The sequence below is a fragment of the Gossypium hirsutum genome, chromosome A12, assembly GCF_007990345.1.
Source record: "Gossypium hirsutum isolate 1008001.06 chromosome A12, Gossypium_hirsutum_v2.1, whole genome shotgun sequence".
NCBI classification, from domain to species: Eukaryota; Viridiplantae; Streptophyta; class Magnoliopsida; order Malvales; family Malvaceae; genus Gossypium; species Gossypium hirsutum.
The window spans coordinates 12428260-12442700 of NC_053435.1; the positions used below are offsets into that span (position 1 = coordinate 12428260).

Below are 14441 nucleotides of genomic sequence, written 5' to 3' on the forward strand. Positions count from 1 at the left end.
CTGTTTTATAGATTGTTGACTTCAGTCACCTGCTCGGGGAGGGATTGTCAGCAACTCGTCACATTATCTATCATTTTGGTACTACTATGTTTTGGAGCTAGTATGGCATGTATAGAATAGACTTAAGTGAATGATATTTTGAGATGTTGTTGTATATAAGCCATGCGAATATGGAAACTTTTGAATGTCGGTATAAGTCTGAATTTCGATCTTTGATTGCGTTTGACTATGCATATAATTGCTAATGAAATTATGTAAATGTGAATGTACAAATGTAGTGTTTTGGATTGGTAACTCTTCATAACCCTCTCCGGCGACGGATACGGGTTATATGGGTGTGACAGTCTCGATATTCTAAAAATGAGTTTTTGACACCGAGATGAGTTTTGTTAGCATTTCCTCAAGGTTCGGCTTTTTCTCTTGTTGGTAGGGTGGTTGTTGGAAGCCTGGAAGTGGTGGTCTCTGATTCCCTTGGCCTCCCCATGAGAAATTTGGGTGGTTCCTCCAACTTGCATTGTAAGTATTATTATAAGGATTATTTTGAGATCGAGGATTATTACCCATGTAATTTAACTGCTCGTTCTCCATGTTGTGGCCATACGGTGGGTATTTTGAATTGCTTGATCCACCTCTACTTGCTTCGCACTACATTACTGGGTAAACTTATGAAGAATCAAGAAAACCGTCAATTTTTTTATTCAAAAGCTCTACCTGATTGGAGAGCGTGGTGACTGAATCGACGTTAAAAATGTCGGCTGCTTTTGTTGGCTTTGTCCTCATGACTTGCCACTGATAATTATTCAGTGACATCTCTTCTATAAATTCATAAGCATCCTCAGGTGTCTTATTATTGATAGTTCCGCCAGCGGCTGTGTCAATCATCTATTGAGTCGAAGGATTCAAGCCATCATGAAACGTTTGAACATGCAGCTCGAGTGGTAACCCATGATAAGGGCATCTTCGCAAAAGGTCCTTGTATCTCTCCCATGCATCGTAGAGTGTTTCTAAATCCATCTGCACAAAAGAGGAGATATCATTACGTAATTTAGCTGTTTTAGCTGGCGAAAAATACTTTAATAAAAACTTTTCGGTTATTTGTTCCCAAGTAGTGATTGACCCTCGTGGTAACAAGTTCAACCACTGTTTAGCCTTATTCCTCAACGAAAAGGGAAACAACCGAAGGCGGATGGCATCATCAGAAACGCCATTGATTTTAAAAGTATCGCAAAATTCTAAAAAAATTGCCAAGTAAGAGTTGGGATCCTCGTCCTGCAAACCATCAAACTGAACAAACTATTGGATCATTTGAATGGTGTTAGGTTTCAGTTCAAAATTATTGGCAGCAACAGCAGGCCTAACTATGCTTGATTCAGTTCCTGTTAAAGAAGGTTTAGCATAATCATACATAATACGTGGAGCAGGACTCTGATTAGCAGCAATGGCAAGAGGTAGCGGATTTTCTTGGTTTTTAGCCATCTCTTCGGTTGTGGTTGAAATATTGTCCTCTTGCTCTTCCTCTGTGTATCTTAAGCTTCGCCTTATTTCTCTTCGGTTTCTGTGAATTGTGTGATTGATCTCACAATCAAATAGTAATGGTCCCGAAGGGTTTCTTCTAGTCATACACTATAAAAACCTGGCATGAACGAATAAAAGAAAAAATTAGAAAAGAAAATAAAAATTTAAATTGCAAATAAAGTAAAATGGCTAAAGTAATAAAAATTGAGTGTTCCTAATATCCTAGTTCCCCGGTAGCGGTGCCAAAAACTTGATACGTGATATTCGCAATAGGTTTTAAAAATTTATAATTAATCGTTCTTGAAACTAACTATTATCACAATGAAGGCAAGTGTACCTATCGAACAATAGTATAGCTTTAGCAAGACCGGATTGTCGAACCCAAAGGAACCAAGAGTACTAGTAACTACTTCCTTTTTATTATCTAGCCTAAAAATTAAGGGATTTGTTTATTTAAACTATTTAACTAAACTAAGGGTGCACAGAGAGAAATTTGGGAAAAAGCTTTTGGGAAAACTCTATTGATTAAGACAATACCTAAGGAAAAATCTACCTAGATTCACTTGTTATTTGACTCTAAACCAGACGATTTATTCATTTGACTTGATTCGTAGAAATCCCTAAGTTATATTATTATCTCTCTCGAGACTAATAACGTCTAACCCTAGGTTGATTAATTGAAATCTCTTTCTAATTAATGCCCTAGTGTTGCATTAACTCGATCTATGGATCCCCTTATTAGGTTTCACCCTAATCCGACAAAATCTTATCACCCTATCTCTAGGCGTGCAATCAACTCTGTTTAATTATGAAAAATTTACTTTTAGACAGGGTCTCTTCCTCCTCTGAATAAGAGCATTAACTTGAATCAATATTCTGGAATATTAAAACAAGAATTAAGAACACATAATTAAGAACAAGTCAATTATTTATTATACAATTCAGATAATAATAACAAGATCTGTCTTAGGTTTCATTCCCCTTAGGTATTTAGGGGGTTTAGTTCATAATTATAAAAGAAAACATCTCAGAAGAATAATGAATACAAAACATAAAGAAAACCCAAAACCCCTGAATGGAAATTGAAGGGAGATCTTCAGTCTTGATGATGAATCTGACTTCCGAGATGGACCAATCGGCTTCCCTTGAGTAATTCATTGCCTCTTACTCCATGTCCCCCTTCTAAGTGCCTCCTTAGGTGTTTAAATAGGCTTTAAAATGCCTAAGAGCCCTAAAAATTGGCCTTTTTCGAATAGGACTATACTTGGACTCGACAGGGACACGCCCGTGTGACATGCCCGTGTGCGATTAGTCCAGCCCGTGGTCAAGGCTATTGAATAGGCACGGGCGTGTAGTCTACCCGTGTAAGTAGTGCTTCGAACTTGCCAAATGGACACGTCCGTGTGACACTCCCGTATGAGAAATTCCAGGCCGTGTTGATTTCTCATGTGGGTCCATTTTTTTCGTTTTCAGCCCGTTTCTCACTTTTTTTACTCTCCTATGCTCACCTCAGTATAAAACATGAAATTAAAGAATTAGGAGCATTGAATTCACCAAGTCTAAGGAGAAATCATCCATAAATGAGCTAAGCATGGGATAAAAATATGTATAAATTACGGTTTATCAACAATATTTGATAAGTAATAGTCAACAAATTGAAATTCATTTAACAGCCGATTTTTTTCTTCCATTTGAATTCATTTCAATAATTCTTTTAGTTGCTTTGCTAGGTGCAATTTTTGTGGCTTGTTAATAATAAATCTTTCTAACTAGGAATAGCAAGCAATTAAAATTAAACCTTTTTCTATTTTTTTGTCTTATCATATCAATTTTCTTTGAATTCTATTTGAATATTACTCATGTACAAAATAGAAATTCGTTTATTCAATATATTTTCAATAGATTCTTTTTTTTTTTGGTTAAATTCTAGTCAATCAAATCTATTGAATTATTATTCATATTAATAATGAATCAAAATTGACATGGACTTGTCTAATGATGCTTGAACATTTACTTGTTTTTTGGGTGCCTATTTTCTCTACCCGTACTTATGGATTGATCATGAGCCGAAATATGGTTAGGGTTATTATGTGTCTTGAACTTATATTAAATGTGATTAACATAAATTCTGTAATATTTTCTGAATTCTTTTATAGTTGGCAATTAAAAGGAAATATTTTCTCAATTTTTGTTATAATTATTGTTACTGTTGAAGTAGCTATTGGAACAACTATTATGTCCTTAATTTATCGTAAAAAAAAAATCAACGCGTATCAATCAATCAATTTTGTAGAATAAGTAATATTAATGATATTAAATTATAATATTCACCAATTTGAATTAGTATGTGCTTTGATATGGTCTGCATGTTTTTAATGCCCATTTTCAAGTGTGTTTGATGATTTCTTTGTAAGAAGTGTTTTAGTATCTGTCTGGAGTGTTTTTAACTTAAAATTTTGATCCCCTAGTTCAAGGTTTCAATACCTTGCTTATAGGTCTTGAAACAATTAAGTCATAGTTCAATTTTGCCTTAAGGGTCCAAGGAATCGATACCTAGCTCAATTGTTGCTGAACAACTGAGTGATAAGGGATCAGACCAAGATCATATTAAAGTTGTTCGACTCGAGAAAGATTCAAATTTGACCTGAAAGAAGAAACAAAATTGTCCCCTTTGAAGAACAAAGCTTCAATAAAAAAAAAGCTTCAGGAAACAGTTCATCCAGTTACAGATCAGAGTCATACAGACGGATAACAGATCAAGGCATAATCAGATGCAGAATAGAACAAAGCAGATGTAGTTACTTAATACCAATCGTTACACACCATCTCCGACCAACCCAACACACCAAATAGGGTATTTATTACTCATCCAACTCTACACACTACTCGGAGTCGATCCGACACGTTTCAGAGATTATAGGCTAGCTGCCAGATTAGCATATGGATTCAAAGGATTTAACCACTGATTCAGAATAGAATACTTCCTCCTGATTCAATTCTCATCCAACGCATATACATACTTCACATAACAATTAATATAGAGTTCTATACGAATATTAAATATACTCATACTAGTATACAATAGATCAATTCTAGTAATTTTAGTCAAACACAATGCACACATTGATAATCAGTAGTTAAGTTCCAAATCATAGAATATCAGTTTATGCAGTTAAATTCAGTTCAAATGACCTCACAGAAGGTTTGTATTCAGTTTGAGCGATGCTCGAAATATGGCGAAATTTTGCAATCTGACCCACCCACTCATGTGGTCTCACACGGCCTGGGTAGCTACCCCATGCGACCCCACATGGCCTGGCACATGCTCGTGTGTCTTACATGGCCTAACACACGGTCATGTCCTCCGCCCATGTGATCATTATTTTGTAATCAGAGAGTTACATGGTCTGGACATACGCCCGTGTCCTTGGCCCATGTGATCTTATTTTGTTATTAGTGAGTTACATGTCCTAGACACACATTCATGTCCTTGACCCGTGTGATCCTACACTAACATGGCCACACACGGTCTGGACACACGCCTGTGTCCTTTGCCCATGTGGCTCTTACTTGGTAGACAGTGAGTTACACGGTCATGTAGCTCACACGATTATGTTTCCTGGCATCCAAAATTTGTAAAAACTCGAGTTTTCAGTACACACTTGAAGAAATTTTGATGCGGAAACAACGCAAAGAAAATCCAAAGCCTAGATTAGCAAAAAAAAAAGTAATCAATTAACTAAAACCATGAATTTCACATAATCAACACCTTTAGCACTATGTCAAAACTTTTATCAATAATTTTATCAATAATCGGATTCTCGATAATTACATTTAAAAGCATCACATAGAAAAACACCAAAACTACCCAGCTGTAGTGGTGCGGTTAAACGCATTCATCATGCACTACGAAATTGTAATTGCATTAACAATATGTGGGAACAACTTGGATTGGACGTTGAGTGTGAGAAACTTGGTGAAGTTGGAGATTGGGTTAGTAGAATCTGTAAGGATGAAGGAAATTGAAGGATGGTACTTATTGTGCCCACTATCTTAAGCTAGATGGGGAAGAAATGATGAATTGCACAATGGGAAGAAAAGATCAACACAAGATACTTGTCACTTTGTGAGGAACAATTGGAATGCATAAGACCAAACACTAGCTTAAGACCGGGATTTAGTCGAATGAGGGATGTTTCACCACTAGGTACGGTAATTTTGATGCTGCCCTTAATAATGTTTATAAGAGTGGAAAAGATCAGCGTTATTGTTTGGTAACCTTTATATTGGTACGTCTCATGCAGCTAGTAAGGATCTAAAATGGGTGTTTGAATTAGCTATCGGAGTGTATATTTGGATGGAGATGCCCTTCAATTCGTTAAGTTAACGAGCATGTATAAAATATATCTACACTATAACAATAAATTGTCAACAAGTTATTTTAAAATAGGATCAACAAAACAAAAAATTAAATGACATAATGGTAACTCAAAACTTCTTTTATTATATTACATTATCCTTGCTTTAAAGTAAATAAATATATGCTTTTATAACAATTTAAATATTTAAATTATACCTTTTTTTTATTTTAGTATCCAATATTTATTTTTGTCATAAGTGATGCTTAAATTATTTTTTTTCCAAATTGATATCTCTATTATTCAAACCATTAAGTGTATCTAAAAAAGGTATAACCATAAATTAGTACCTAAACTATGTTTTCCTTTTTACATTTTGATATCTAAGCATTTTTTAGGTCACAAGTGGTATATAAACTATTTTTTTCTCAAGTTAATACCTCTATTAGTTTAATTGTTAGCCAAACCATTAAGTGTATTTAAAAAAAAAAGATGACCAATTAAAAATTGCAACATGACAAAAATAGACAAAAAATATTATTCTTTTTACATATATTCTTTTAATTTATATTTTCTTTCTTTCGTTTTCCTCTCATCTAAGGCTTTTTATACAATTGTGAGCATTTTGGGTTTCATGGTTTTGATTAAAATTTTTAGAATTGGATAATGGTCGAACCGATCAGACCACCAATTTTTAATTTATCCAGTTCAATCAAATAAATTATTAAAAATTTCATAAAAATAAAAATATATTTAAAAATAGAGAAAAACCTATTCAACTATTGTTTTAGTGGGTTAAGCCTATAAAAGAAATAAAGTTTTAAAAACACTAAAAACTCTTGAGATTATATAAATAGATCGAATACTTATCTTTAAAATAGATCGAATACCCCATGCCCACGTTTTAGGATCGATTGTAAAAAGTGTCCGCTAGTAACGTATGTTGCAGTGATTTAATCCTATTAATGATGTGTAAGTCGTACAAAAAAATTGATTGGAAAATATATATAAAATAATTTATAATATATAATTTAAAATAACATTAAAATGTAAAACTAAAATTAAAATTTAAAAACAAACCAAGAATAAATCTTTGCGCCCAAGTGTCAACTATTTATATTTTTTTTACATAATATTTAAAATTACTTAAAATTCTTACCTAACCTATAAATAAGATGATAATAATCTTGAATACGTTCAAATTTACATTCTCTTATATTAACAATAATACTTATACCAATTGAGATGAGACTCAATCAGCAGTAATAAAATTTTAACTTTATCAATATAAATAATACTTTTAAATCTCATCATATATAAATTAATTATTTAATTTTTAAAAATTAAAATAACTTCAAATTATAAAAACCATACATAAACAATTAATGATAATAAAAAAATCTCAAATGAGAGGCTCTCATAGTTTCCAGTTGGTCTTTCACATTAATAGCCTCATTTATGCAGAAGAAGCTTACTGACTAACAAGTAACCAACATATTAATTTAATTCATTTATGAGGGAAGAATAGAAATGTAACGCTTGAGATTGATAATTTAGGTATCATAATTTATTTCATCCTTCAATCTTAATATATATATATTTAAAAAAAAAGTCTCTTTTAACCCTTAAACATGCTATATTTATTAAATCACACTAAAATTAATAGAAAATTTATCGTCTATTAATTTTATTAACGTAACATACATATGGATTATCACATGGATCCATAAGCAAATAATTAATTTTTAAAAATTTGAAAGGTTCGAAAAAATAAAAATTATTAAAACTTATAAAAATTGTGAAAATATTTTAAAATTTTAAAAAATTAATTAATTACTAACATGTGATACACATTAACTATCATATAAATGTCATGTCAACAAAGTTAATAAATATTAATTTTTCATCTATTTTGAGATAATTTGATAATTAATGGTTAAATGGGACAAAAAATTAAATAAATAACAAAAATTATTTTTTTATAAAATTAAAAGTATACTGATAATTTAAGACTTATTTTTTGCAATATGCTAAATGCAATTTATTCTGGTACTTTTTGCATAAAAATGATACTAGAAGCTTCTAGTCAATTGTTTTCTACCACATGTCTTTGATAATATCATTATTTAAATTTTTTTAAAAATATATTTAAATATAAAAAAGTACAAAAGAATAGTAAAATTACAAAAGCAATTAAGTCCTTAATCCAAATCCAATTAAGCCCTTCAAATCATAAATTGTAATTTTACTTTTCCATCAAATCCCAATAATGAGAATGTAATTGATGTGGCCGGTGATTTGAAAAAGTGATAATGTTAGAAGGTTTAATTTAATTTTTTAATTATTTTATGATCTATTTTTGCCTTTAAAACTAAAGTTCTGTTTGTTTGTCAGTAAAATGTTTTTATGAAAATTATTTATTTTTCTGGAAATAATTTACTTTTCTGGTGTTTGGATAAATCTGTGTAAAATATTTTCTGTTGTTTGGCAGATTTCCTGAAAATATTTTTCGGAAAAGCTGTTTTTACATATATTAATAAATTTATATATATTAATAAATTTATATTTTAAATTATTTTTACATATGTTGCAATGATTTATTTATAAATAATAAATTAAATTAAATATATAATAAATTAAAAATAACCAAAATCAAATAAATTATTTCTAATTGTGTTATAAAAAAATTAAACAATGATTGAATAATTATAAATTAATTTTCAAACCACAATTAATATTAAATGCTTTCAGCACTAGAACCCTGAAAAATGAATGCGTTTCATCTCCAACCGTATGTAGGGGTGTTCAATCGGTTAACCGGTCGGTTAATCGACCCGAAATAATATTAACCGAATTAACCGACCTTTTAAAATTTTTAACCGTTAACCGAACCAAAATATTTTCAAAAAAATTAACCGAACCGAAAATTTTTCGGTTAATTCGGTCGGTTAACCGAATTAACCGAAAATTATATGTTTTTTTTAATTTATGGTTAAAATAAGTATAAAATTAATCGAATTACCCGAATTACCCGAATTGCCCGAATTAACCGAATTATTTGTATAAAATTATATTTTTTTATTTTTATTTTTAGTTTTAGATTTTTATTTTTATTTATTAAATTATTTGTAATTTTTATGATTGAGTTGGGTTGGGTACTAGAGTTAATATATATTAGATTGAGTATTTGGGTTTATGTTGGATTGGGTTTGAGTGAATAGTGAGCTATTTATATATTATAATTTTTTATTAATTTTTTCCGGTTAACCGACCGGTTTCAAACAGAATTAACCGTTAACCGAAAACTTAAAAAAAATTTAACTAACCCCCAACCGAATTAATTCGATTAACCGACCGATTAACCGAATTCGGACGGTTAATCAAATTTTTTCAGTTTTATCCGAATTTTGCACACCCCTAACCATATGTATCCAAATCCTTCAGCAATAACAAAGTTTATGCTACATCAGTCTTTTAAAGTAGCAAAAATGGCCATTTCATACATCAGTGCACGCCATTCAGGCTTTGGTGAAACTGGCAGATGCATACCATACTCAAGTGTGGCAGCTGTAAAACGCTGAGAGTGTTCTAAAGCACAAGTGCTCCTCCCCAAACGATTGCTCAATAACTTCACCTTGAACTGTAACACGAAGTGATCCGTGAATAGTTTCTGGTGGTTGAGATAATATAACAAGATGAGTTGGACCACCTCCTCTTCCAACAGTCCCACCACGACCATGGAACATTGTTAGCTTCATTCCAAATTTCTTAGCAACCTTTATAAGCTCCTCATGAGCTTTGTATAATTTCCAGGCAGCAGAGAGACGCCCAACATCTTTACCTGAATCTAAATACCCAATCATAACTTCTTGCTTTACATTGATCTGATTTCTGTACCAATCTACTGAGAAGAGCCGAGCCAAAGGAGCAGGTGCAGCCTCCAAATCTGCAAGCTTCTCAAATAGTGGAACAACTCTTAATGGTTGCTTCACATGGCATTCACGTTGCAAGAGCTCAACAGCAAAAACATCAGAAGGTGCAGTTGCCATTAAAATGATGTACGCTCCGAAGTTATCTGCTGGGAGCTCTACTAAGACATTGAATGTGTCTAAAACATCAACAATTTCTTCTGTTTTAGGAAGATCTGAACCAAACAGTGGACGCTTGCCACTTAGTTCAGATAATAGCCATTCCTGCATTTGTTCTTCAGACCACTCTCAGTAGGAACCAATTTCCAAGTGTTTGGTAATAGCATCTAAGACATCTGTATGACGGTCAGACTCTTGCCTAATGTCAAGTCTGACAAGTGAGAGCCCAAAGGTTGACACTTGCCTCAAGAAATTAAGAAGGCTTCCACCAGTAATTGGCCGGTCACCATAAGAGCAAAGTGATATATAACAAAGTTCAAGAGGTTCCAGGAACTGCATAAATTTTAAAACTTAATTAGTGCCAGGGTTAGTTAAGAAGAGGTTACTATAGAAAAAATATACACGTAATAAAATGCTATTTATGATCATAACAAAAATAGTTACTTAAGAGTGATGTAGAATGGTCTTTCAGAACCTAATTCAATAATTATTATTTTTGGTCGGGATTTTCCCATTCCTAATTACAACAATATAGTAAAAGAGGAAATTTACTATTCTCTGTGTTGTTCCGACTCTTCATTTTTGTCAAAGAACCTATGTTCAACACCTAAGCCCGATGCATATCAAGGCATGACTATGGCCCTCCAAGGATTCTTCAAGTACATGGAAAAAAATGAATATACCCTTGTTGGATGCATACCTGTAACAGACTCTTGAAAAGTGTAGAGTGACATATGGAAATCTCTATTTCACTTGTGAAAAGTAAGGATATTCCAAACTAATAATAAAACCATGATATAGGACAAAAAAAAAAGATACCTGCTCAATGTTGGTGAAAGTTGCTTCCTCCAGAATCTCAGACATACCATGAGATAATAATTGCCATGACCTTTCACGTGTTTGATACAGCTTGTCCCTAACATCACCAAGAATAACACGGTAGGGAGGGATTTGTTTCCAAAACTCTGCATCAAGAGTTACATCAATTAGAACTTAACCAACATAACAGATCATTGAACAAAATATATGTAGATACTACCATTTCCAAGTCACTTAGTCTAAATTCAATCTTTTAGCATGCTATATAACATACATTAAAGAAAAATCTTATCCCTTCATGGAGAATTGGCGAGGGAGAAAAAGTCTTTATACTTCAATTCAAAGTATATTCTGATAACAAGAACTTCAGTCCATTCTGCAAAGCTATTTAATCATGTAGAAAGTGCATAATCTAGATTCAGAATAAAATGAACACAAAACAGAAACTAGCGTGTATACCGATGCAGTGTTTAGCATCTCTCCTTAAGGATCTATGAAGTTCATCGGCACGAACACGAAGCTCATCACTGCAACGCCACATGGACAACTGCAAAGACATCGAAAAGAATTTGCCTAAAATAGGTCCTTTCAGAAAAGCTCTATAAAGCATGTTCGATGGACTAGCTTAATACCTCAGACATCAGATCCTCAATCTGGGAATAGTACAAATTGGCAGCCATCATTCTAGCCAACAAGCAAACATCCCTTGTGACCTCAGGAGTTACCCTTAGGTTGCCTGCATGATAAATCAAGAAAATGCTAAAACACTCCAAAAGATATTTCAGTAAAGAAACAAAGTAAGAACAAAAACATCTGTTTTTGGCTTTAGAGTTTTGAACTTCATGGTGTTCATTGTAGTTAATTAACAGTACAGAAAGCTACAATCCAACATTGATAACTAAGTTATAAAAAATTTACCTTATCTCAGAAGGATATAGGCTTGTCAAAGAAACCATTTAGCACCAAAAGCACACACGATAGTCAAACAAGATAAACATCTTACCTCCCGATGCTTATAATTCTCTTCATCTTCTTCCTTATCACGAATTCTTCCAAGTTCCATTGCCTCTCTCTTAAATTCTAACTCCAACTCATCTAACGTTTGAGGGAAGGCATGGTAGTCAAACTGATTGTAAGATTGCAAATCAGATCCCCGTCTCTCAGTATCCCATCCCTCAGTTCTATAAGCTCCCATGTTTCGATTATGACCATCGTAGGAATTAAATGAGTTGCCACCATAAGGTAAATGGCCTGGGGATTTAGAGTGGCTCAAGCGATTTCTAGCTCCATCAGTACCATAAGCTTCATGAAATGAAGAGTATGGTAAGCACTTGATTCAAGTGCGCAAAGATCAGCTTTTAACTAGACACAATATCTTATATTCACAAAGTGCACCCATCCGTTGCAATCCACAAATGCTTTCAGTAATTGACACACTTCACAGTTGTGGATTAAATATGTCAACTGTGAAGTAAAACTAATAAAGGCCAGGTCGTTTACATGATAACCATTTCAGTTCAAAACAAAAGGCCAAATGGTTGTGGAACTATAAGTAATTTTATGAATAAATTTACCCTTGGAATCTTCTTTGTTTCATAAATTTCCAACAAAAATAAAGCTAAACTATAACTAGTTCTATGAACAAAGAAGAAATAAGATGAGAAAGAGAAACATAAAAAAAATCAACTGAGAAACAGGAGAAACGTAGAAAGAAATCAAGACTACCACGGACTTGGAGCAAAGTTGCTGAGATGCTTTTATAGATCACAAGAAAGCAAAGCAAGTTCCTCTTCTTCTGTTCAGCAGTCTTCACGCCTTAGTACCAGTAAAAAGGGAAAAGAGTGCAAAAAAAATTCGAACAAAAATCAAAACCGAGTAAATTTCAAGCAGGAGAAAAGGATTGAGAATTGAGGAATGAAATAGCAATAAGCACTGTGATCGAATCTGTAATGAAGAAAAATGGGTTCATCAGAAAAGACAAACCAAAGTTAAACATTAGAAAAGACAACACCCTTTCCCCATATCAATTTTTTTCGTTCTTACCTTCGAGAGAGGAAGATGAATGCCAGTGCAGATTTTGACAACGAAAGACGAAGATGGGTAACAGCTTTGATGAACGCTGGTGCCTGGTGTTGAGAATCAGTTTTGGTTGATGACAAGCAGAAGATCAGGTGTCAAGGATGGGGGAAGGGGAAGGGGAAGTAGAAAATCAGTGTTGGCTTCTAATTTTCTTGAAAATGTCTTACCAAATTAGAAACAGTAAGAAATTTTCCAAAATTAAAGGGTTCTTTTCCCATGTTTTGTAATTGATTTTCCCTTGGGAAAATATTTTCAGCCAAACAAACAATGGAAAAGGTTGAAAAGCTTTTCCGAAAATTATTTTACTTCCAAACAAACAGACCCTAAAAAATTTAAAAACATTCTAACAAATTTAACTAAATATATATTATAAAAATTATGAATGTTATAAATATATTATAAAAATTATAAAAAGATTATAGAAAGTTTTAAATATAATTAAAAAGTTATTAAAAATAATTAAAAATTAAAAAATTGAAATTATAAAAAATTATTAAAATATTGTAAAAATTAGAAAATAAAAATTATTAAAAAATAAAAAAATTTACTAGTTCTTTTTTCTTTTCTCTCACACGCATCGTATCTCAACTTATCCTTACCAATTTTCCTCTACCAAAATCATTACCCATCATCAATTTAAGTCATAAGCACTAAAGTCATCATCATTCAAACCCATCACTTGACACTTCTCATAAGTCCAATCACAATCACACTTCAACATCTCTGTCCCTTCACTATTGAAGCCAAAAACTCCAAATTGAAAAATTAACAAAAAATATATATATACTTTTTTTAATATTTTTAAAATTTTTATAATTTTTTTATAAACTTTAATACTTTTTAAAATTTTAAATCTTTTAAATAATTTTTATATGATTTTCTTGAAATTTTTAAATTTTTAATTATTTTTTATAATTTTAAACGGTTTCTAAAATTTTAATATTTTTTATTTTTTTATTTTTTATAAAATTTTAATACTATTCTACAAAAACCATATATAAAAATATTAAAATATCATAAAAATTATAAAAAAAATTGATTTAAAAATACAAAAAATGATAGAAAATTATATAAAATCATTAATACATTTTATAGTATTTTAAATTTTTTGAAAAAATTCAATAATTTTTTATTTTTATATTTTATATTTAATGTTTAAGAATATTTTAGAACTTTCAACTTAAATGCTAAAAAACTCGTAAAATAAATTTTAAAAATCAATTAAGTCCTTCATGTCATCATTTTTTTATATCAGCTATCACAACATTATTTATCCACGTCAGTCATATGTTAGCATGTCAAATCAACATTTAAGGCCTGTCAAGGGCTTTGAGGAAAAGTTACGTTTCAAGTGGCTTAGGCTCTATTTAGCAATGCTTAAAAAAAAACTTTTGGTTTGAAAAATACTTTTAGAAGAAAAATTGTGCTAAACAAATAATTTTTCACCGAAACGAATGACTTTTCAAAACCCTTATTCAAAAGCACTTTTACTTTTCTTGAGCAAAAAACACTTTTGAAAGTATTATTACTTTTTCATTGTTTTATTTTTCTTATCTCATTTTTCATTCATTTTAAATTGTAA

At 31.6% G+C, this 14441-nt stretch overlaps 1 non-coding gene and 1 pseudogene across 1 annotated transcript; one reads left to right on the top strand and one right to left on the bottom strand.

The window, feature by feature from the left end:
- Nucleotides 1-940: 940 nt before the first annotated feature.
- On the top strand, nucleotides 941-1047 carry LOC121212011 (small nucleolar RNA R71). The gene has a single exon (XR_005907223.1). It is a non-coding gene; the product is annotated as a small nucleolar RNA R71 (small nucleolar RNA).
- Nucleotides 1048-9301: 8254 nt separating this feature from the next.
- On the bottom strand, nucleotides 9302-13162 carry LOC107927105 (phosphoenolpyruvate carboxylase-like; annotated as a pseudogene).
- Between the last annotated feature and the right edge of the window lie 1279 nt (nucleotides 13163-14441).